Here is a 22200-nt window from a genome sequence, read left to right as displayed (position 1 = left end):
TCTGTTTCCAGATAAACCCTGTTGTTATTATTGCACACACCATGCAAAGTGCTGTCCTTTCCCCCTGGTTCATTCATTGTTTTTCTCCGTCCTGATTTAACATCATAACCATGAAACCTGAAACAGCATCATACAAGGCAAAAATGAAAGATTAAGAAACAGTTTTAAGACTAATTTAGAACATATAGACAGACAAAGACAAAAGTAAACTGGCACCTAGGACCTTGCTGCAATATTTGAAGAGGCCTGATGAGCTAGCCTCTCTCTTGTAATGCACCATAAAGCACAATTTTGTAGTGCTTGTCTTAGTATACCTTAACAGCCAGCCTCCTGGATATCGCTCGCTAGTTCAGGAGCATAATTCAACTGGTCTCGCGCACTGTCAGCCCAACAAAGAAAGAGCTTCATCTACATAGCAGACCTCAGGAGCACCAGCTAGAAATTGTCTGAAAAATTACATATACTGATGTCAGCTAAGTTCTTAGTATTTCTCCTTGTTTCAAACTTCTTGAGGGAGAAAATAAAATAAATATTAAAAAAAAAAAAAAAGAATAGCTTCCAGAGATGTTATTAAGAATCAGGTGAGTTTTAGAAAAATTGGTCTCTACCAGATGTTTAAGAGACCTTGGAATTCTCAAGTCTGACCCAGAGCTGACATTCAGCGTCGAGATTACTTCCAATACACATGTATGGGCAACTATGATGGGAGGGGAACACAGCAACATAACGCTCCTCGGACAACGTGCTGTTTGAGCACAGAGCACCATTAGGAGGCACAGCAGCAGCTGCAGTATGCACAGCAATGCTTGTCTACTATTCTGTCTCCAGGCACAACCTAGAAGCAGAGAATGTAGAGACGTCAACCTGGAGGAAAGACTTGCACCTACATGAACTGTAAGCGTTACAGCGAGTATGCAATCTTACATTTGGAACAGAACATACACATCCGCCAAGCTTCAAATAGCCACTTTAAAGACATTAAATGCTAGTAAGACTACTCCTGTTCTCCTAAGTTCAGTTTCATTCCTCAGAACACAAGCCTGCTGACAGAAACAGGTATCGCTTCCCATTCCACCAGTCTGCCCAAGATGGCTGCTGACGGGCACTCTCAGGACTGGCTGCTCCACGCAGGCCCTGCTCTGACCAGTTCCCCCAGCAGCACTACCCGCTCTGCCTACCTGACACAACTAAGGCAAAGCAGCGTTCTTGACATGATCTGGCAGCTCTTATCTTACGGATTTTCTCCAGTTCCCAGGCAATTCATTCCAGACAACAGCCAACAACAGAACGGTGGGGAACGGAGCACCTTGGCCTACACGATGAGGAATGCTTGCTTCCTCACAGGGCTCCGGCAGTGGCTCTTGCACTACACAGTCTGTACCTTTTCTCTGAGCAAACCTCCTGAGATGTGGGCTGCAGAAAGCACAGGTGTGGCCCATGTAATCACACACAGCTGAAAATTTCAGCCTTGGGACCTGAGCTTTTCAAAGGATGTGTCTGAATAGAAGTGCAACATACCGTTGTTCCAGATATTACACAGGACTTTCCCTTTGCTGCACTCTACATTCATTCTCTGTTCTTCCACTGCTGTATCTATTAGCTACTCAAAAGATAGCTGGTGTCAACCAGGACATCAATCCTGCAAAGAAATTTTTTTTGGGGGGTGGGGGGGGTGGGGCTGTGGGGGGATCTAACAGAGCTGAGGTGACCCGGGGCAAGGATATCTGCTTTCAGTGTCTACAATTAAGGCGAGATCAGTGATCCCAATCTCCAGGCCATCAGTCACTCAGAGCCCTTTGCTCTGCAGGGTGTCAGCAGCTCTGAGGGGTGCTCCATGAAGCAGTCCCCACAATCGTAACCAGCTGCAACAAGAGGAGGATGCAGTAAATGAGAACAAGAGTCTGGAAAACTGCTAGGCTTAATTGCTTCTATCACACTGCTGTGGTTACAAGTACAAAGGAGGCAGAAAAGTGAATGCTGGACAAGGGTTTGTTGTTAAAACGTGGAGTTATGGGCTTGCTTGTGCACTGCAGAGTGCTGCCCTCAGCACTAAAAGACTTTCCAAGAAGGGTGTAAACTAATCCAAAGCACTTACCTCAGAAACTCAGCATCTGGAGCATTCTTCAGAGCACGTACCAAAAACCAACTGATGTCAGGGCAACCTCTACATTAACTAGAGTAGATAATTGGTGACACGGTACTCTAGAGAACCCTCCAAAAGGCAACTCACAGAGCCAAAGGTCTGAAAAGACTTTGGTTTGGATTTAATTCCTGGAACTCTGAAAACTTGGTAATTTTCGTTTTTTTCTCTCCCTCAGTCCCACTAAGTCTTAGATTTCCATTAAGTTATTTCCTTCTTAATCAGAGAGTAAAGTTCCCTCAATTAAGGATGTTAAGTAAATAATTTCACTGAAGGTTGTAATTGCAGTAGAATGAAACATATAGCTAACAGTGTCATAGCATAACACACTCATTAATGAGCAACCCCCCCTCCCTGAAATCACCTCTTTGCTTGAATTGCAAAATAATGATGCCCTTTAAAATACGGTCTTTGTAATGGTTTTATTTTTACTTCAACATAATCACTTTCAAATAGGAAGCCCTTTGGAAATACATGTTTCCACAGAATTGTCTGACAGCATGAAATCTGATGACCAAGAACCAATTTGAAGATGATACTAATTGAAAAGCAGATGGTATGTCACAGATAAAGCTGCCTTGTTTCTGCAGGATCGCTTACTTGCCACATGATGCAGTTCTCCTCTTTCTTATCAGTGAAGACTGACATCTGCCTGCCTCTCCCCACTCTTCCTTATCTCAAATCCGTTCAAGCAAACTCTGATATGTCAGCTTTGCTGATACCTATTGAGTTCCCAGCAGAATGTTCATTCAGGCTTTTTATTAGGAGGGATGGTTAGTTATACCTAGCAGATGTACATCAGGGTACAGTACAGCTGGTAATCATCCCCAGAGAAATCTGAAAAGTGGTTTTCAAGGGTTTATAGCAAGATTTTTACACAGAGTTGAAGAGCAAAAGACATATTCTAATACTAGAAGACATAACAAACATTGTTCATTTTGCTTTGTTCACATAATTATGGAGAAACCGGATTTGTCTCTTTAAGATGATGTAGAGCTGAATTGCTTCAGAGGAAGCAGTAGGGATTCTTTGTCTACAGGAACGGCAGCTACCTTTAAGATGACCCTTTTTCTTCCCTACAGCCTTCTACAAGATAGGGCAAGGTTCCTTCAGCAAGAATAAAGGGTGAAGAAAGTAGCTCCAGCACTTCCTCAAGCATGCTGACTACACACCTAGGCCACACAGAAAATGCAGGATGTTCCTTTTCCCTTTAATTAACCAAGGCTTACTCTTTCCCACCCAACTCCACGGTACACAGCTGATTAAAGATAGCTCCAACGTATTCTCTACTGCTCATTTTTCACTAGCACCTCCCACACACTTGTAAACCCTGCTGTTGAAATGCTCCATTTACTTTACCAACCTATGAAACATAACAAAAGAGTTACAGATTGCATGCTAGGTAAATTTTCCAAAAGTGGTAGTTCTAATAAAAATTCTTTTGATACGTTCATTTTCAAAACAACTAAAGACTGTGTTTTGGGTCCCTTCCCAGCTTCTCTACACAAATCAAACAGCTCCATTTACACCGTGTCTCCTTATTTACAAGCTACCAGTTCTCCACAACACTTTTTATCACTTCTTAGGCTTGGTCTTCCCAAGTACCACAGCTTAAGAACTTCTTCGTCACATAGAAGACTCATCAATAGTTCTAGCTACCACTTACTGAACAAAACAAATCATCACTAGAAATAAAGCTTATATGAGACGATATTTCACAGAAAACTTCATTATTACTTTGACAATTAAAATCAGCAAAACAAGTGAAACAGTGCTGAACTTTAACCTCATAACTTTTCACGTTGCTCTTTTATTCCAGTCCTCCTTATTATCCAGCCTCCTGCCACATTGTTCTTTCTCATCTCTTTTCTGAAAAACTTCAATGTACTTTCTTTTTTTAAGAGATTGCCAGTCTCATGAAGCATTTTGGAAGAATCAGCATCCGAAAACTCAGACTACCTATCACAGTCATGAATTTTAGTTTCCCTCATGAGAATCATTTTATACCCAAGCTTATGGATGTAGCAAAATTCCCATTTGAACAAAAATATTTCTCCTACAGTATCCAACAGAATCAGCTTCTAATTTTTCTAAGAATCTTAGGTGATTAAAACAGAAACAGCATCAAAGAATACCATAGATCTTTACTGCATGGCCCCAGGAGGAAAAAAACAAGCATTATATTATTACTTTTTTCTAGGCACACAGTTGCATTAAAATACACCTGAATAAAGAAGCTCTCATGCTTGAGTACGTGTTTTACATCTTCTACTTGAATAAAAAGTGCATTTGAAATGATTAAATATCAACAGATTTAGTGCAATGCAATGTAGCAGAAGTAAAACAGACATCAACTTACTGTGAGGTGTTTACATCCAAATCTTCACAACGTCCTCACATACAGTAACACATTCAGAGACAAAAAGAATTCTTTAGCAGAAAAAAAGGCATTTGAGCCACAAAACTTTAGTCTGAGAGTAGAGAATTTCACTTTACTGAAAAGGAAAAGAAAAGAAAGTAATCAAACTACTGAAAGGTTAACAGAACAAACAGAAACACTGGATCCTCAGCTGAAGTAAATTACTAGAACTTCACTTACGTCAATCTATAGCAGCTGAGGATGTGTGACCTGAGACCAGCAGTCTACAGCCCCTTCTGCCAGGCAAGGATCAGCTTCTGTGTCAACATGCTGCGGGTGCATGAACTGAAGCAAAAAAAGGGGGGGATGAATTCAAGTTAGTAGAAGCAAAGGGTTAAGTAAGTCATTTCCAGGATACAGTTCTCCCTGGCTGTATCTGTCAAATAAACCTGCTATGCTCTACAGTGTGTTTCTTAGTCATGGACTCAGGTGCACAGAGCCCAACATCAAGGAAAGTGTTTCCACAGTCTTGGCTTGCTGACTGCCCAGGGAAATCAATTAGGGGGCATTTTATCTTTCTCCATCCTGACACACTTCCATTTCCTTCAGCGGGAAAACAGAACAAGTGATGGGATAGTGCACGCACTCACAATTTGCCTGAGACACAGGCAAGATGTGGCTACAGCACACATCAGATACCAAAGCTGCAGAGATTAACTCCTCTGCAGTACAGACGCAGCCATTTTTTCACAAAATAGTAACTATCTATGTTAGTTCTCAAAAAGGTGACGTGTCATAGCTCTGCATGCCATCCCACTTCAAGCGCTAGTGACCTTTCATTTTCTATTGTATTTTTAAACTAGGTTTTCTATGTCCCTATTCAGAATGCTACATTCTTATGCTAAGATGTTAACATTTCATGTTTCTATAGTGTTTCCATCAGATGATCTCAATGCAGAATGAAGATCGATGCCTAAAATAGGGAGAATAACAATTTGTGCTTTATTTCTGTTTGTTTTGTACCCAGACTTACTATAAGACTGAGTGGAAAGCAGAACATCCTGTAATAGCTGCTTGTTCGGTGCAGTTGCATAAAAATGGTTTACAACTGAAAAATGTGAACAGTATTATAACACAACTATTAGAAGGAATCAGCTGGCATGCAATGTGCCAAGGGACAACGTTACCCTGAACAAGCTGGAGCAGGCTGGCACCCAGGCAGTGGCACCCAGGTGATAACACGTCCCTCAACAGGCCAGAACACAGCCTGGCCCATGAACGAGAAAATAACCCTTGGGACCAGGCGGATTTTGTCCTGTGGAAAAGTGTACATAAACATCAGTGCTGCATGGTGAAGCTTAGAAAATCTTATAGCTTCCCTCAAGAAGAAGCCCTTGAGCTTAGCCTCAGAGGAAAGAACAATCAAACACGTGTTATCAGGGCCAGCAATGTGGCATCTGACTTGCAGTATTGTATACTAAGGCCTGAACAACACATTGATTAGTCTTTGTTTTTCAAAGTAGGTAACAGAAAAATTACTTATCAGCTGAGCATAAATAAATGTTTGTTTGATGTTTTGAGGTTTTGCCTGGTCTCTCAGTCTCTTGATACTCCCACCATGCTGGTACCAAACTCACAAATAATAACAGCAGCAACATGTACAAAATACCGATGTCTTACAACAACCTCACTAGATTATTATCCCTGTTTTAGACTTGAGGAAACCAAGGCCTAGCAAAGTTAACTGACTTTCTTCCAAAACTAGCAAAGGTAGTAACACAGCCTTGATCTCCCAAAGCAGGCTGTGTAGTTCAGCAGAGAGGACTGATGCAGGAGACCAAGGATGAGAGGCCCCCATGCTGCAGATGAGGATCCATGCGGCTTGCCCAGCCCGCAGCTCCATCTGGCCCTGTCAGAAGTCACAGTTTGTCCTGATGATCTGAGAACCACAGGAACTGGTAATTTTCAGTAATGCAAATAAATCATTTCATCTCTTACTTTGTACCTCTCACCAAAGCATAAGAAATGTAATGACACATCACACTCTTAATATTTTGTAAATTATTTCTAATTACTGCAGTACAGTATGGTAACTCAAGAGTTTCTTAGTAACATTTCACAAACTTTCAGGCATCATTTTTTCCATACCACAAAGTAACAGGATGGCAGAATGTTCTGTAAACCTATATATGTATGTATGTATGCCTTGTTCTGCCAAGCCTTGTAGATGATGGGCGAAGTTCTGGCAGTTTGGCAGACACAGGGCTCTGGGACTAGTTACAAGAGGGCATTTGCATACAAGTCTCTCTCTATTTATGAATCCTAAGAAGAAGTGTCAGTGGATTTTACTTTTGAAAACAACCTATGAACATTTTTATATAGGCTGAGAAATTTAAACCTTTTTCTCTTAAGTTAAAAGTTTGATTTGATTTGGGTTTCTAGACATACAGAATATGTCCATATTTATATTAAACTGTGTTTCCACATGTGTTCAGATTGTTTCTGTGGACTGGAATGCAGCCTCATCTGTGTTTATTGCCTGGATTTGTGAAGTCTGAATTTGAACTAGACCCATTCTATTCTCCTCTTCTTTTTCCCCTTGGATGACACTCATTGCTTAGCGACTCAGCTGCTACTCTGAAATCTTGAAAGTGAGCTCTCCTACGTACTTTTTAACATAACCTTTCGGAGTTGAAAGTAAAAAGGAGATTCAAAAAATGAGGCAGATTTTGATACCCTTGTTCAAGATGATGACCATCCTTACTTCACTAGGTGTCACCGAGTTCAGCTGTAGAACAGATTTCTCACACAAGCAGAATAATGAGATCAGGATTTAGATATTAGCTATTTACAAGTGCATTTCAAATACAGTATATAAAGAAAACAGAAAAGAAGGAAAACATGACTGTCTAACAGACAGTTGAGGGAAGTACGTATTAGCATGTATCCCAGAACATTAACAGCAATGACTTTTCATGTCTGGTTCTTCTTGAAAGCTAGTCAGTCATAAACCCACTTTAATTATACTCAGCCTCCCGTGAATGTAGACCAAAATTTCAGAAATGTTTTAGCTGCACACCTGAGGAGCATGCTACGCTTCTGCTATTGAAAATTCATAACAAAAAAATTAAGTTCTCAGTAAAGATCAAAGTGCATCAGTGAAAACTAATTGCTTACGTTGCCAATTGTTTCAATCTTATTATATCTGAACAGCAAATTGCTGAAAAAATGTATCACGACACCTTAAATCTGTCATGTACAATGCTTTTTCCAAGACAGAATTTTTATTAAAATAAATGTGAGACTAACACCTTTTAGACATGAAGACATTAAAAAGATCAGGTGTTTGTAATGAAAAGTTTTCTAATGTTTTTAGCTTTAGAACTCAAAATAACCTGGCCAATGAACTCTGTATTCATTCTACTCTGATTGCCTGAGCACCAGCTACTTTCTCAAAGGATTCTGGGAAGCTGATGGTTAAAGTTTGGTGTTTTTTTTTTTTACTTTCTAGAAAATAAAGGCATTTCAGGAAAACCCAAAGTCCCACACTAACACATGAAATAGTGAAAAGCAGTGTAAATAAAAAAACACCACAGAAAATATTTTGATGACCACACACAGTTTTACATCACAATAATCAAATTTTGTATAAGCATCTCAACTTCTCATTTTACTGATTACTCCCATCGTAATGTATTACTACCAAATTGTTCCCAGGCCAAATCCTGTAAGGTTTTGTAACTCCCACGACACTTGATGGGATGACAGGTGGTCAGAAGGCTGAAAATACATCCCTGTGTAGGTGAGCACCTATTAAATGCAGCGCCTACTGTTTTAATCCCCAGGATCAGTTTCTGACTGCTCTATAGATGTAAAGAGGATACAGCTGTTGCAGATTTGATGGTGCAGACGTGAACAACTTGAAGCCAATAGGGAGAGACGCTGGAATTTCCCTCTACGCAGAACAGGTTGCATTGATGAGCGTGCTTTCAGTTCTCCAGCTGGCAAATCTGACTCTAAGGGCAATAAGCAAATGCTGTCACCTGACAAGCCTGCGTAAGAAATAAGAAGCTCAACGCGAAGGAGACAGCTGATAAAAGTGTAAGGAGGGGATTTTGCCTCTCTGAATCCATGTCCTGGATGTGTTTGTGAAAGACCACAACTTCTCGACAGCAGATAAAGGGCAGGCAGTAGAAGAAGTGGTGTGATGTTATCAGAATGATTCAGGGGAGTTTTATGAATTGAAGTTTGAGAATGAATACAGTTGTGGTCCAGAACAGAAGGCGTAACCAGACCACAGGACTATGGGACAGGGAAAAGAGCTGGAAAGCGTGGCAGGTCTTGACTTATGACAGATTAATACAATCAGTATTTTCATGTTAAATTACTGAGGTAGCAGGGAAAAATTAAAAGACTAGATATGTTGTCATTCTCAGAATGAAATGAGATGCATCTCCCTCTACTTCTTTTTCTTTGAGACCAATGCTTTTGACTTGTACAGCGGTTTCTATATCTGTCTAGCCAGCCAGGTTGGAGGGCACCTATTGCTTACTAAGGGCCCGCTCAAACCGAGTGAATTCAAGTTCCTTATTCCCACACTTTGCAAGCTTTCCATTCCCAACCAAATGGAACATCCATAGTTGTTTCCAATTTTAATGCTAGGTAAATATTCTGTCATGGGACACTTGTGACATGCAAGACGTAACAGTCCAAGCTCAAGAGAATAACTCTTCCAAAAAACAGACCAAGTTAACATAAGTGACTGAATAAATATTAAAAAAAAAAGCTTATTTTTATGCAGTCCATTTTTTGATTCAGAAACAGGAAAAAAATCGCTGACATAAAAAACTCACTCAGCGGAGATTTCAAATATCTTAAACACATCCAAAAACGTATTATTTTTAAAAGACATCTGCTTTAGTCATGCATTCAAATTAGAAGTGAATTTTGTGTGGGTTTATGGCAGAGTACCCTCATTGCTCATTTTTTATTTCAGATTTCTCATTTAACATGAGAATATTCAATCAGCACAAACAATCCGATACGTGAATATGGAAAAGACTGGTTCACATAACTGTAGAATTATTAATTAGGAAATACAGCAAAACATCAGAGGAAAAAATCCAACAGCAACCAACCAACCTTTGCAGTTTTTAGTGAGTCAAGGTGAGGAAAAGGCCACCTTCCTAGAGCCCTGAATTAACATCACCATAAAGAAGCCTACTGCTTTCGGAAGGAATTGGATCAGAACCATACGTGCAAAGGCGTTAATGACAGCAGAGTCCATCTTGTTGTTGGGACTGCCGGCACAGGACCACAACGCGTTGGCTTCAGCTGCTCCCTCCCACCTCCGGCTGCGTGGTCCAGCTTTTCCGCTGCGGCTTCCCGCCTTCAGTTATTCCACAACAACTGTTTGTGGGAGCACAGGATAAATGGGATCACTGAAAATAACCTTTTTTGAGAGTTATTTTTAACCTGGATCACTTCAGGTCATGTCAGCATTGCCTCACAAACCTTTGTGTGCGTGGGGTGGCAAACAGTAGTACAGGATAACAAGTTGCCAGCAGAACAGTAGGGGAGAACAGAGGATCCTTCAATCTGGCTTTGCCCCTAAAGGCAGAGTATTGTGGAACTACATCCTTGTCTAACAATTGTAAGATGTATGACGCAGAGGGAAGACAGGTCTTTGTGTCACACTCAAGAAGAACAATGAAGTTCCAAAATGATGAAAAAAACATTAAAATACTTTTCCTTTCCTCTCTTTTTGCCTGCACCTAAATGTACGCACAGAGAAGGTATTTTGCAGTTTTAAATAACTATTCTCCTCACTTTCTCTATTCTCTCATTGTAATTCACTGAACCAAACTTCTAAATAACTCAGTTAAGGCCAAGTCAATGTGTTTCAGTGACATTCACAAGAGAAATCTCTTTTAAGACACTGCATGGTGGCTATCTACAGCAGAAGCACTTACTTCCAGTGCTAGTAATACAGTAACTTTGAGATCTTTTTTTTAATGATGAGCAATAGTGCCTGAATTAAAGAAAGGAAATAGCCACACAGTTAATATAAAAGCCACTTTCCATTAGGAACAGAGAGAGGCATAGCTCTAAAAAATGAGGGAGTGAAGCTTTGCTTGAGACTTGTCATTGCATATCCATCCACAGAGACTGAAGAGGTGTGTATGCACTTGCATAATAAACACTGAATAAACACTGGAAAAAGGGAGATACTTTTTTTTCTTAAGAAGTTCTCTCCTTTATTTATTGATAGATGAGTGCTATCCCTCTTTCTCAGAAGCCACTCTCTTCTCCAGGCTCTTGGGAACTAGCTGCTATGAGTAATTTTTTGAATAAAGAGAATTTCATAGGTCAGGGAACAGTGAGAGGAAAAACCCTCATCCTAGGAGTGGATTTTCTTTCAGCTCTTCCATGCATTTTTCAGTAATCAAAAGGCCACTGACAGCCTGTTTGAAGATCAATGGGCTGCAAAAATCAGCTGCAAGAACAAGCAGTTCAAATGGTGCTTCTGTACCTAAACAGAATGTTCATAGTAGCTATTACAATATCTATTTTTAAACACTTTTTAATGCTTTCACAACTCTCAGAGACTGATGTTGGATTGACATTTCAGCCACATTTTCTTGAATCCTGATTCATTGCCATGTTGCTAAAAACTTTCTGCCTTGTAAATACTATTATATTTCAGTTATGTCAATAAATATTGACCTCCTCTTCTCACTCCTTGGAACTCCTGGTTGGACAAAAGCCTCAAGGCATTTCAGGAGAGTAGAGTAAGATCAAGGCTTCAAATTATAAGTATGCAAAAGAAAGAACAAATACAGCCTATTCAGCCAGTTATCTTTCTCCTGCCTCTTCTCTCCTGCTGTATCTCACTTGTCATCTTTTTTCAACACCTCATTCTCGGCCTTTTCCATTTTCTGTTCTTTCCTCACTTGGTCTCACCCTCATTGCCAGCAGTTCACTGTTTCTCTTTCCAAACTCCTGGTGACATCTTGTTGCCACAGCAATATCAGACATAAAAAAAAATTACATCTGCAACCAACTGCTGTTCCAGCAAAAGTTTATAGTAACAGGCCTGATCTACAATGCTAATATTTTTGGAAAATTCTGCTCCTAAAGTTTTCAATGCTAACATTTTCTCTGCATGCTATTTGGTCTCTTATACTTAAAATACACATGCTGAAACCCTTCTGCTAACCCATCATATTTAGCCTTGTAGTTTCCAGACGTTGTAAATACATGTCTATACATGATGTGTAGATACGCATATTTATATAAGTACTTCCATTGGTTTCTTAAACACCCTCACAAAAAGCCTATGCACGTGTATACCCTTACATGAACAGACTACTTTCTTCGATCTGCTGTTAAATGTATAATACCCAAAAATCTGTAGATTAATCTCTAATTTTCCCGTCTGGTCCTTAACCTTTTATCATCTGACCTATCACTAGTGCAACAGGTCATCTCACACTCTGAACTGCCGTTTCCACAATTCATATCCATGGTGGTGTGCTCAAGTAGTCTTTACACACAGTGGAAGTCCATGCTTTGCATCCCACCAGTTATGGAGAACAGGGTATTCATGACACACCAGAACCCTAGGGTCACCCACAGGGATGGCAGGAAACAACAAATAGGTTAACAGGCACAAGACCAATAAAGACACTTACAGAAGAGAGGACTGGCATCTCCTCAATCACCTTCTTCCCTGTTAGGTACCAGCCACACTGGTGAGGAGTTCCCAAGTCAAGAGAAAGCCTGTTTTCCAGTTTTCACTGATGTGCATCTGAATGAGACTGTTACTAGCATTTTGTCTTCTGTATTCTTCCTGCAGAGGAACCCAAAGGTGATTAACTTCTAAATTATCAGATGAATTTCCAGTCCAAAATAAGGTGATGATGAATATTCCCCATAGAATATTAGCCAGCAATCCCATTTCAATCATTACAGCTTCTACCTGCCAGTGGCACGCAGGTGCATCACAGCTCACACGCTTTCTCTGACAGGCTTTACAGCATTGGGGGTTCATATTGTATTTGAGGTATGTGGCAAAACTTAGTCTAGGAGATACACTATATAAATATTCTATTTTCTTCAACAATCTGCAAAATCACCTCTTATCACTGTTTCCTAGTGAGAAAATTAGCTCTGTCTTGCATATATACCTGTGAAATTACGCCAGTTCAGATTTTGAATTTCGCATGACAGTTGAATTGCAAGATTACAAATAAAAACATTAAATTTCATTAAAATTGAACTGAGAATTTTAACTAAACTAGTGGTTGAACATTATGAAAAAAAACCACCACACTTTAAAAATGTATCTATTAATTATTCAAAATTAAAAGAAAGCATTATCTCTATCAAGAAAGAACAGAAGAGGGAAATCAGCACGTGAGGGACAGCTGCAGCACAATATATTTTTTGTAGCTGGGGTTGTGAGGAGAGGTTGTTTGTTTGGGTTTTTTTCAGTTGAGCTTTTTTCTCCTGGAAGCATGGAAAAAAACAGTTACATGTGGCTTTGCATATGCCAGATGTGACAATGAGATCAAATCCCCTTTTGGGGAAAGAACTGCTTCACAAAGTGTTTGATTTTGAAAGAGCAAGGACTCACTGTCTCTAAACTTTGCCGGATACCGATAAATGCTGGCATTAGCGTGACATTTCTCTTTGAAAGTTGGAGTACACTATTAATCCTAATAAACAGTCAAAATCTGCAACCCTTGCTAACACAGAGCAGTGCTTACTGTCACGAACTTCAGAATGACTCACATAAACATGACTATGGCTTACAGCTCCTGGGTCTTTTCTTGACACTTTAATTTTCTACCTATCAGATGGAAGTGCTGGGGTTTTTTTTCTTACATTTGGGATATCTTTCATGCACCTAATGCATTATTAAAATCTGATGAAGTACAGCATTCATAGTGGTAGCTTACACACATTTAATCAGTTAAGCTTATAGCAAATTAAGCATTAAGCTATAAGCATTTGCTAAATGACTACATACTTCTTCATTGATGTACCACAAAGTAACATCACAAATGTATATATATTACTTGTGTTCTGACAACAGCTTTCCTTATGAAAACTTTATTTATTTCTTTTTAATAATATGCACGTTTCCATTTACCACAATAGTTTATTCTTTACATTTCTGTCAGATCAGATAGTGGCACTAAACCACCATTTTCTGGCCTGCCATAAAGTAAATGACAATCTACAAATAAAATTGTCCAAATTTCTCTGCGATGATTCTCTTTCAAACACATGGAAGAAATGTTCATGTGTGATCAGTTTGTTGGTGGTCTTCTTAAAACTGTTTTCCCTAGATTTTTCATAGACATCCATTTCATAAATGCATTTATATTGGCCTTAAGTTCTGCAGATGTATCAGCCGAGTTGTTTTTGGTCTATGCTGGCCTTATCCCAGGTCTTGTGGGCCTTACTGAGGCAAAAAAAAATGTTTATAAAACTAAGAGTGGACCTCCTACTAATATTCTTTTAAGAAATTGTAGGCATTTGACTCCTTTCAAATCAGAAACAGTAAAAAAGTACATTTTAAAATCCCTTTAGCATTGTTTTCTGGAAGACACTTAATTTGAATTTAACGAGTTAATGTTGATCAAACCGCTGCATTACAAATAAAAAAGTGAAGAGAATGTAAAGTCATCCTCCTTTGTAAAAGTTAAAACACACAGATACTCACAAAAAAATAAAAAAAGCCTTCTCAGCATGAAACACTTGCAATAAATCAACTTCTGAGGCATGCAGCCGTTCTTTGTGTGATACGGTGTGATATAAACAGAAAATCTGAACGTGAAGTACTGTTCTTGGGGAAAAAAATTGACAAAGCTATAATGTGCTCACCTCATTACAGAGAGATCAACTGCTGCTAATAAAAGCAGATAACTTGGCAAGTCAAATGCATGGAAAAAAATGTGGGACCATCACGCCTGCTACTGACAGCTGAAAAACAAAAAGTATTTGGCTTTGTGGACACTTCAGTCCCGCAGTTGTTAACTATGGATTAATCTATTTGCGCTGATCATTGATCTTCTTGCTAACAGAGCTTCGGGAGCCAACCTTAACCAAAGTTCCCAGTGGCTTACGGCTGGCCTTGGTCAAGAGCCATCACGCCGACACCGGCCTAAAGGCCACGTTCTGCATTTCCCTGTCAAATAGGGCTGACCAGAAGTTTTCTTTCCAGGCCCATTTTCCAGTAGAGAAGCAAAGCGGTTTCTCCAGTGCAGGCCCAGTGATGGCCTCCCTCACAGGTGAAGCCTGGTCCCCAAATCCCAAAAGCTGTCAAGCTGTGTCTGAGTGAGGCAACCCCACGGCGGGACAGGCAGGAGGCCAGCCTCCCGCAGCAGGGCTTGAGCTTGCTTTGAAAGGAAAAGTGAAGGGGGGGCACACTCCAGGGAACCTCGAGACCCTATGGTCTGTCAAATTTCATCCATATTTTCTTGTCTATCATGTATTTTTTCTATCTTTAAATTCATGGTTACAAGAATCATAGAATCTGAGTTGTAAGGGACCCACAAGGATCACTGAGTACAACTCCATCAAGTCCAACAAGCCCCGTCTGACATATATAAAGCTTCTGATAGTTTTTATGTTCATGCTAAATAATTTTTATGTTCATGCTAATTGTCCTCTGTTTTGAAAAACAAATCTTCCCTCAGCAATTTAGGTTTTCCAAGCTGGGAAATACTGACTGCTTCACGTACACTGAGTTTAAAAATTCAGCGTGCCTGTTCTACTTGGGCATTAGAATCACCCGCGGTATCAACGGATATACGTAAACATTTCTTACCGAACTCATTTCACAGCTATGAGCAATGCATGAAACTGCAGAAATAGCTGAGGAACTTTAAGCTTTATGAATAGTGAATTATTCGGAAAACAGAACTGTAGGAAGATGTTCTGCAAAGTAAGATTAAACCTGGTAAAAAGATTCAGATTTTCTACCCTTACCTAAAAGTAGTATCTTTAACTAAAAAAAAAAAGTCAAAATCAGATGTTTCATTTCAGAAAATCAGATTTCTTACTGATATTTTCAAAATAAAATTACATATTCTCTACACACAATTGTATTTCTTAATTAAAAGTTGACATGGAAAAAATAATTTGGGGTCAAATGCAAATAAAATACTTCAATTTTTACTTCAGATATGAACCATTAATCTATTATTTACTCTTCTAACTATCATCAGTGTCAAAATTGTTACTATAAAAAGAAATGACATACATCACAGTAGTAAAAGTAACAACATATAAAAATAAATGTGTAATTCAGAGGTAGAAAATACTGATAAAACTTGAGGTAATAAAATAAGAACTTCAAATCCCATGCCACATTCACATTTTAAGAATTAACTGGTCCTCCTGCCAAGCTGGAAGACACAAGAAAATATTTCCTCCCTTTTGATATCATGATCTGAATAAGATTCTAAGAGCCAACATAGACAACAGTGTCAAAAGGGAAATAAATCTCAATAAAACCAGAAGGAATTAAAACAAAAATCTGAGAACAAAGTGTACAAGTTTAAGGCCTTTAAATACTTTTTACAGGGTATGAGTCTCAGAGACATCAAGGTAAACATTGTCATAACCCACAGTACTCTTAAGATGTTTCCCAAATGTTCTGAACCGAGCGGTCCGATTCTAGTCCTGAAAAAATATGCCATCTATATGTGAAGGAAGTACGTTCAATTTCTATTGCAAAGGGTTACAACACCACCTGTTTTTAAGAATTCTCCTAATTTCTACGCTGATTTTTATTTCCAAACATGTTATATCTCATTCAAACTAGTAATAGCTGACAGGAAAAAAGAAGTTTCTACTTTTTGTGAGAGTGAAAATATGTATTCACGATTCAGTATGCCTTTTTTAAAATAAAGGAAGCATTGTTTTTTCTATCTTTTGGTCTCTCATTTTTTGCAGGAGAAAGTATTTCCTCTCTTTTGATTGCATGGTCTGAATGAGTTTTTAAGATCCACTTACCAAGAGAGAATATAGTGTTAAAAGAAGGAAATAAATATCCATGAAAACAGAGGGGACTAACAGAAATCTCTAGTGGCTCACAACTACCACTCACTTGAATATATTTTAAAGAAATTAATTCTTCACTCTGACACTATACTGAATACTCTTTAGACAATAAATCACCTCTCTTGGTTGACTGAAACCGGCAGAGGTAGAAGCCAGCATATTGTTTGCCCTCTCCTTTCAAAGTTCAGTTCTTTGAAAGGAAAGCAGGGGAGCCCATCCTTATACCAACACGTACATCAAACTGGCTTGTTCCTCACCTGCGCTTCACAACAAAGAGCAGCCTCACAAAAGGCAAAACCAACATCCTGCTAGCACAGTGCAAGAAAGACTGATCATAGAGCATAAGATGTGGAAAGCCTGAAGAGGATCTTAAAAATATGTAGCCTTTGTATCAAACATTCCCCTGGAAAACAACGTTTTGCTGCCAAAGGCAGACACATTATTTCACCAACAGAATCAGTCTATGTCTGCACATAGACTGAGACTGTCACACTTCAAGAAAACCATCACTTCACACATACCTTGTTAGGTGGCATCTTTGTATTTGTCCTCTTACATGTGGCTGCCCTGCAGTTACCTGCCCAAACAGAGCATGTGATAAACCTCACTAAGGAGGGGTCTGAACCATTCTAGTTTAAAACTATCCTCTGTTGCAAAGGATATGCATGTGGTAAAGTCTTGCTTTTGGCTGATTCAAGCAGAGTGAAGCAGCCTGACCAAGCACCCTTTCACACGTACACAGAACCAGATAAATCCAGACATCCTCAAGCATCATTCCCAGACACCACAAACTGTCCACAGGTTCTTTCCTCTGCAGGAAGGGTGGAGGCTGGCACTTGCCATTACCTTTGGAGGAGGAAAGATGTAAGCGATTTACTGGCAGCTCTGCACCTTCCCACCCTTTCCATATCACAGACGTAGTTACTGCAGTGGTTGTGTTTTTCTCAGTGCATAGCTTGGAGTTATGGTAAATTAGTGTTGTGGTTGGTATTTCCCATGGTACAAAAATGTATTCAAATAACTACTGAAGGGGAAAAAGAAAAAACTGAAGGGCTAGAAAGTAATGAGGGAGAAATAAAGCTCCATCTTTTGCTGGAGACGAGGAGTAACTCAACTCTAAAAAATGCAGAGACCATCATAAAGCTGATTACTTAATTCTTACTGAAAGTTTGCTAAAATGTTTTAAACAATAGGTTCTAATGTGTTTTAACAACTGTGCTTTTCAGAAATTGCTAAGTGGCTGTCTTCAACCAGTTTTAAAGATAATGAAATACTCAGTAATGTTTGATTTTTTTTTTCTCTCAATGAATAAACTATAGCTAGACTTTCATTACCTTATTGTATTGAAAATCCCAACGAAATGTAGAAGAGTTACAAATGATTTTTTATGACTCTGACCAGGCAATCCCTGCCTGTCAGAATGGCCAGGCACTGTTCAGTTTTGGCAACGTGTACTTTTCCAGAATGGCAACAAATGTATGTTACAGAGGCTCTTTGCATGCTATGCATCTTTACAAATATTTCTCATTTCTTTATTTTTAATTTGTATATCACATCAATCAAGAGTAAAGGTAGCAATTGAAATTCTAACCCGGGGCTTATTGTTTGTTCCATTCTGCTCCAAAAATAAAGGATTGAAGTGGATAAACTGAATTCACTGTACCTTCATTTTTCACAATCAATAAATCTCTTTTCCATTTATGAATCGTTACAAATAATGTGTGCATGAAGGAAAGACAAAGAATTCATTTTTTAAGAATGGCTACAGAGGGGTGTGTGTGTGATGCCCTGGATTACCCTCAAAATGTGCAGATGACCATTACCAAAGGAAGTGGAAGGAACAGCATGTTCACCAATTGCAGAGCCAGAAATAACAGAAGCCACAGGTTCAACAACAGCCATATGACTACAGGCAGGCTCTGCCTGGGCACTTCCCATTCAGGATTAACATAACGTTTATACGAAGCAGAAAAATCCACCTCACTTACCGAAAGCTATGTATTTCTCTAAGAAATGTGTGTCCCCGAGATGGGAATCAATACCGCTGGTTTCCTGATTGAACAGACAGATGAGTCCACAGACTGGAAGTGCCAGGTGCCGAAACAGGATTTAAAATGCTTGGAAGTATGTCTTGGGTCTCATCCCAAAGATCAGCATCCCCCAGCTCTGACTGCAGAAGAAAGATCTTCTGACTGTCAGTTTGCTCCTGTTCACAATATCATTGCTGTCTAAAGTGAAACAGAAGAGTGAACATGCAGCAGATGGAAGCGGGGCCCTATGCTTGTCTTTATTAAGGAGTCCTCAATGTTTGCACCTAAGAAAAGTTTGCAAAATGCTAATAAAAATACATCTCTCAGCTAACAAAGGTCTTCATGATGTCCCGAGCTAAGCATCCAAGAATGAATCCAGAGTTATTAACTACATCTAAAATAAGCTTCCCAGTTTCATATGTTTTAAAAATTCATACATGAAATTCATTTAATCTATTTCCTATTATGTTTATTATTTGGTCCCCAAGCTTTATTTTTATGTTTGTATTGGTGAGATGTGAGACAATGACTGAAATGAATACAGTACTAAAATCCACCATAACAGACTGACTTTGAATTTTGCCTTAAAAAGATGATCCCTGCAAAAGACAGAGCGTGCTGCAGGGGCTGTGCAGAGGGCAGCTCGGTACTGATTACAGGTGAAAGGTGACTGCTCCTCTGTCCCGTTGTGAAGAGTGCTGATAGGAGAGGAAACACCTATCACCTGGTCCCTCCTCGCAGGATGCTTCAATTACAGTATAACCTTAATTGCTAATCTACAACATACAAACTGCTGGTAGAGGAGGGTCTGCTCCCTACCACGAACTGTTGGCTAACCGTCACGCGTGAACGCTTTCAAGGAGAGACTCGGGTGTATATAGACTGTCTCCCTCAGTGCTCAAAATGCTAGGCTAGTGCACTGGAGGGTGCTTCTGCGCTGCTTCGGGCAATGGTTAAAGGTACCCGCAGGAAAGCCTCCCTGGAGAGGAGGAGCTATCCCCGCTGCAGCGCACCTGTGGGCCTCAGCCAGCCACCAGGTTCTGGCACATGTCCGCGTGGTTTGAGACCTTCTGCCTCCAAAAGGAGGAGGATGTGCAGTTCCTAGACCAGAGTCACTGCTTCTGTTCTGAGTCATTATGTTTCTGTTTAGATTTACTAACAGGCTATTATTGCTATTATTACACTATGTTTCTCTTTAGATTTACTAACAGGCTATTAATTCAGAAAAAAAAATAATAATGGAAGTAATATGAAGGAATGTAACTAGAGTGATGGCATGAATTAACAAATCAAGCCCAAGGATGTCAGAAAAAAGGGCCATGTGCTGCGACTTTCGCCGTGTCCCTCTAGGGCCTTCAAATCGTTTGTCTCTGCTGGCACCAGACAGCCCAGAGCTGGGCACACAGCAGTGCTCTGCCACCACGGCACCAATTTGCCTGTGTCACACCAACACCCGTGCCCAGCGACCTTCCCGAGGCTGCACAGATTGAAACCCCGTAACACAAGCACCACTCGGTACCTCTTAAGCACAAAATTGAAAGTGACACCCGACAGCCAATATGTAAAACATTTTGCAGGGTGAACTAAGTAGACTTTGGGAAGAAAGTTTATAGAAAAGCATCGTAGGTCTTAAAGGAACACAGGGACAAAAGAGAAATGCAAAACCTCAGAAGATGAAGGGAACCAGCAAAAAGAAAAATGTCAAGAGGAGGGGAAGGAGGATTGCAATAAGGGTGGGTGAATGTATTTTCCCAGTGAGTGAACTGCAAGGCCAAGTAGTATGTAGGGCTGAAAGTTTAATTAGTACCTTCTTCTGTCCTGTTTGATCTTTGCACAAAGCCTTTCTTTACACAAAGGACAGAGGGGTTTCTGTGGTGCCGTACGGGAAGGACAGCCAGTGTCTCTCAGTGCAGGCATTTCCCGTATTTCCCGGAATAAACGGGATGCCTCTCCGTTTCTCCTGCTTTCCCCTCAGCCTCCAGAGGACTACATTCCAGGGAAATCTCACCGGATCATGAAACTGTGGTGAAACATTAGCCTGTGTGAGCACAGTCCCCCCGCACTCTTGCCCCAGATAAGACGTGGCAGTCCAAGAGAAGTTAATGCCTGCTGACCCCCCAGGGCCGGGCTCAAGCTCCAGTTTTCTGCCGACTTCATGAAGTCCAGATAGGGAGGATTCAAGCCCCCTTCCCTCCCTGAGCTGAGAGGAAGAAGGGGGCCGAGGGACAGAAGGCAATGGAAAGAGAGCGGGGTGGTCATCGATTTGCCACCACTGGTTTCAAGGCAATGGGGAAGACTTGCTGTCAGTGTTAACCATACAACAAGCATCGTCTATAAGACACTGGCTTCCCAGAACATTTTCTTAAAAAAAAAAAAAAACAAAACCAACAAACTCCCCCCCTCTCTTAGCTACCACACCTCTGAGAAACCTGCAAAATGTGAACCGAGGCCAGCACCAGAATGGGTGAACCATTGCAGAGCTGCGCCAAGTGCAGCTGGGCCTGTAGCGAGCACCTCAGGGAGAGGTGGACTCTCATGCCTGAGGACAGTGTTTTAGCAGCCTTTGGCAGCTCTTTAATTCACCACCGAAGACCAGAGGTGATCAACGCCCTCGGGTGAGGCTCTTGTTGAGGACAGAGCCGGCTAGAAGCCAGCAGTTCCTTGACAAGCTCCCAGGAGCCGGAGAAGCAGAGAAACGCCAGCAGAAGTTCCTGACACCTGCACCAAGTGCCTTGAATGGTTTTGCAATTGATACTCCCATAGGGGAAGAGCAGGTCCTAAGTGAAGCATCGCCACCTTTATTCCGCGTGGGCAGCACAAAAATGTGTTCCTGGGACATCAAAGCTGGGGGAGGTGGGGAGGGAGATTGGGTTCTTACAGCTTCTGCACTTCATTTGAAATAAAATGCGATTTTTATTTTTGTTTTACAACTTTCCCGGTGACGCTTCCCATGTACGTGCAGGACAGCTGTCACGTACCTGCTCTGCAGTACACACACAAACGTTGCACGATGTGCAGCCCCAGGTGGGCTGCGGCTGAGCCTGCTCACACCCTGACCAGGCTCCAGCACCTGCGGTTCTTGCTCTGCCCCGGCCCCCCAACAAGAAGTCTTTTTCTACAGGTTCTGAAAGCCTATTTGTGTTTGAAGGCTACTTCTAGGAGCAGCTGTCCCAGCAGAGGTTGAACAGTGAACACTGGCAGCCAGCGAAGGACACAATTTTAAGAATTTTGTTGGAAGAGACTCTTTCCGATCCATTCATTAGTAACCCAGCCGTTGCACACTCACAGCAGTCAATACTTCACACCACGCACACATGCACTGAACTAAGTCGAAGCAGACTCTGAAGCATCTTTATTTATGGTGTGGCCGTTTTTAATGGAAACAAACACGTTTAAATCCAAGCTAAACCTGCAGACCCGCCACGCCACTGGCAGCTGGGGCACTGCCTCGGCTTCCCACCTGCCTGCCTCGCAGCGCCCGAGGACGCGGTGCCCGGCCTGAGGCGGTGAGGCGGGAGGCGGCGGGGGCGGCACGGCGGCACCTACGCGGCCCTGCCCAGCCGCCCAGCCGAGCCCTCCCATCCCAGCCCGGC

At 40.8% G+C, this 22200-nt stretch overlaps 1 long non-coding RNA gene across 1 annotated transcript; it reads right to left on the bottom strand.

Moving 5' to 3' along the window:
• Positions 1-1780: 1780 nt before the first annotated feature.
• LOC136790867 (uncharacterized) lies at positions 1781-22181 on the bottom strand. The gene is made up of 5 exons (XR_010831661.1): positions 18566-22181; positions 12190-12351; positions 9756-9908; positions 4740-4844; positions 1781-4635 (listed from the first exon to the last, which is right to left on the bottom strand). It is a non-coding gene; the product is annotated as an uncharacterized lncRNA (long non-coding RNA).
• Positions 22182-22200: the final 19 nt, after the last annotated feature.

This window comes from Anser cygnoides, chromosome 5 (assembly GCF_040182565.1).
Source record: "Anser cygnoides isolate HZ-2024a breed goose chromosome 5, Taihu_goose_T2T_genome, whole genome shotgun sequence".
NCBI classification, from domain to species: domain Eukaryota; kingdom Metazoa; phylum Chordata; class Aves; order Anseriformes; family Anatidae; genus Anser; species Anser cygnoides.
The sequence above is the reverse complement of the archived record's forward strand: the minus strand, read 5'-3'. Positions and strand labels throughout refer to the sequence as shown.